Raw genomic sequence first — 3,717 nt, forward strand, 5'->3', positions numbered from 1 at the left:
TCAGCGAGTGAGGTGTGTTTGTTCGGAGTTGCTTATTGCTCAGAAGACTTTGCTTGTTAGAGTCTCAGGATGCTTCGCCGAGCTCTTTGACATGCTGGGTCAGATAAAGTCTGCGAGTAAAGTGTGACTTAATGAATTAATCTTGTGTGGAGGTCGATAGTTTAAGGAACCCTAATGTGTTTATCTGTAATCACCGAATATGAATCAGAATATAAATGGAAGGGATGGTGATTTTCAGGTAAAATTTACTAGATTTACAAATAAAACAAAAGCTTTATAAATTGAGCATAAGAAACACTGTCTTTTACATTCACAGTTTTAATAACCTGAATATTAAAACACAAGTATTCTGAGTAATCCTTTCTATGCACGAGGCCCCCCGCGGACAATAAACACTGACGGAACTCCATTAACGTCAACAGGGAAAAGAGAATCTGAAGGGGGCAAATCAGCAAAGTCACTGGGAAAGAGCCCCCCAGGGGAAGACAAAGGGAGGAAAGGTGGAAAGGGGCCAGCACGTGCTACCTGACCGCCCTGAGCCTGGGATCCTGCGCTAACGAGGGCCCAGAGCCCAGGATACGGCTGCACATGGCTGACCTTCTGCCGAACGGGCCTGAATCTGTGGAGGGTGTTGGGGGGAAGAGGGTGGAAGACGGCAGTGACTGTTGTGGGGAAGGGAAGGGGGAAAGCCGGGGACCCTGGAGCCAGGGCAAGGTCCTTGCTCAAATCACATCGCCTGCACCACGTTCTGGGATACCGAGTACAAGATCGCGGGTGTAGACTATGTCTGGACCTGGCCATCTCCCACTTCCGACTTAGAAGTAAACTCATGGAGATCAGTGAAACTATGCATGCATAAATCATTGGTTGAAGGTATCCTTTTCTACAGCCAATAAAATCAAGCTGTTAAACACTAGTCTTCAGAAATCAGAACAATGAGGGCTCCCTCTAGTGGTTTAAACACCTTTAAATACTCTCAGATACTTTTGAGAAGTTTCTACTTTGATCATTTACTTTTACTTTTCGTATTGTCCAGTGGCTTTCCTCTGGGGAAATCCACATCTTACAAATAGTGCACCACAAATTACGTCCCAGGAAATGAGGAGAGGAGTAGGCCCAGAGAGCAAATGCAAGGGTTCCCAAGTCACAAGCAAGTGTCTCTGCCTCTTCAAGGTCAATGTCAGCAAGATGAGAGGAGACAGAGCTAGGCCTCCCTCGTGACTCAGGGAGGCTGGGGAAAGGGACCAGCATTGGGCCAAGGGAAGTGAGCTACAACCACACCATTTAAAAAGTTCATTTTCTCAGGTGGCTACGAAAGCCTCTCTGAAGAAACTTAAAAGGATGGGTGTCTAACAGACTTCAGGTCACCCCAGGGCCTAAGTTCCAGGCTGCTGCAGCTGCTCCCACAGTAAGATCTGCCTGAATCTTTCAATGCTGTCACGTGAAGGAAGGTCTCATCACTGCCTGGGGACGCGGCCTATTAAAAACCGCACTTGGGGTACCTGGGTGGCTCAGTTGGTTAAGCGTCCGGCTTCCGGCTTCGGCTCAGGTCATGATCTCATGGTTCATGGGTTCGAGCCCCGCGTCGGGCTCTGTGCTGACAGCTCAGAGCCTGGAGCCTGCTTCAGATTCTGTGTCTCCTTCTCTCTCTGACCCTCCCCTGCTAGTACTGTCCCTCTCTGTCTCTCAAAACAAACAGACAAAAAACACATTCTAGTGAGGCCATGTCGCAGCTGAGACAGGATTTTGTCACAGTGTCGCAAACCCGAGGGTGGCTGCCATTGGCACCGAAGCTGGGTCTTGTTACATAAGGTGCAACGAAGTGCTAGTGATCTGCAGGTGAGAAACATCAATACAGACAAACGAGAGAGCCAAAGGCAGAGGAACCAAAGGAAAGAGCAAAAGCTCCCTGGCTAAGAAGTGTAAGTAACAAGTGGGAACGAGACGGGAGTGTCACTGCTACCTATGGGACTCCCCCGGTGGCTGCGATGCTGGATTTTTTCCGCCACTGCTGACGGAATGCTTCAAACTCAGGTTCGCTTGATTTAGAGGAGAAAGTCTTTTCAGAAAATTGCTCTTGAGGCAGTTTCTAAAACATTCACCAACTAGTCCAAAGTCTCTTTCAAAGATGGTTGTAAAAATCTGAATGAAATTCTTCTGAATTCTCCAATTACAACAGCAGTTGCTCTGATCTGCTCTAGTAAAACGAAGTAAAACAAAAGCAGCTTTCTGACACAGGATGAGATCCAAGTCCACGACTGGGAACTGGGTTTCTTACTACAGCTTAAGTTGTATACACTGAATGCCACTTATAGTTGCAAATAAATATAGGGGCGCCTGGGCGGCGCAGTCGGTTAAGCGTCTGAATTCGGCTCAGCACATGATCTCGTGGTTTGTGGGTTCGAGCCCTGCGTCGGGCTCTGTGCTGACATCTCAGAGCGAGGGGCTGCTTCGGATTCTGTGTCTCCCTCTCCCTCCCTGTGTCTCTCTCTCTGTCCCTCCCCCACTCATGCTTTGCCCCCCCTCTCAAAAATTAATAATAATAATAAAGAAAATAAATATTGTTAAATCCAATGTACCTGTAACTATAAAATGTTGAACGCTGGATCCCTGATAAGAATAAAATTCTCTCTCACATTGCTTTTTTTCTATGGGAAAATCAGATACAAACTAAAATTGCTTTTTTTTAAAATGTTTTTCTTATTTATGTTTTTTGATACAGAGAGAGACAGAGCATGAGAGGGGGAGGGGTAGAAAAAGAAAGAGACACAGAACTGGAAGCAGGCTCCAGGCTCTGAGCTGTCAGCACAGAGCCTGATGCGGGGCTCGAACTCACAAACACGTGATCTGACCTGAGCCGAAGTCAGAGGTTTAACTGACTGAGCCACCCAGGCGCCCCTAAAATTGCTTTAAATGGGGGCCTGGGTGGCTCAGTCGGTTAAGCGTCTGGCTTCCAGCTTCAGCTCAGCACATGATCTAACGGTTCGTAGGCAGGCGGTTTACACGAGACCTCGTCATCTCCAGGGCTTCCCCCAGGGTCCAGAGAAGCCCCAAGTCACACTGCATCAAACCCCTTTACTGCGGGCGCTGCGAAACCTCGGAGGAGTGAGGCATCGCGTCTTCCCCACCTTCCCTGCGCGTCATCTTTCAGATCACAGCACCAAACCCACCCTGCCGTTTTGTGACAGACATTCCAGAGCAGAGGTGTGGTGCTGTCCTCACGCCCAGAGTCAGGGAGCCCGAGCGGTCAGCCAGTGGAATCTGTCTCAGTCTGGTCATTATTCCACAGTTTTCACTTCTTTCATGGATGTTTAACAAAATAATAGGGTGCCTCAGGGCACTTAACTTTACATTTCAATTTGTGGCAGAGACAGATACACCTTGTTTTGTAAAGAGCTATAAAAGGTAAAGAATTTACAAGGAGAATAATTAAAGAGAAAAAGAAAAACATTCAATCCAAAAATTTTTATGGTGACTAAATTTAAGACATTGTGTTCCTGTAAAACTACAACTTAGACGAAGCACACTTGGGGCACCTGGGTGGCTCAGTCAGCTGAGCTTCCAGCCTTGGCTCAGGTCATGACCTCACGGCTTGGGAGTTCAAGCCCCGCTTCGGGCTTGCTGCTGTCAGCTCAGAGCCCACCTTGGATCCTCCGGCCCCCTCTCTCTGCCCTTCCCCGCTTACTCACACATTCTCTCTCTCTCTCAAAAAGGAAT

Source organism: Suricata suricatta, chromosome 5 (assembly GCF_006229205.1).
Source record: "Suricata suricatta isolate VVHF042 chromosome 5, meerkat_22Aug2017_6uvM2_HiC, whole genome shotgun sequence".
NCBI classification, from domain to species: domain Eukaryota; kingdom Metazoa; phylum Chordata; class Mammalia; order Carnivora; family Herpestidae; genus Suricata; species Suricata suricatta.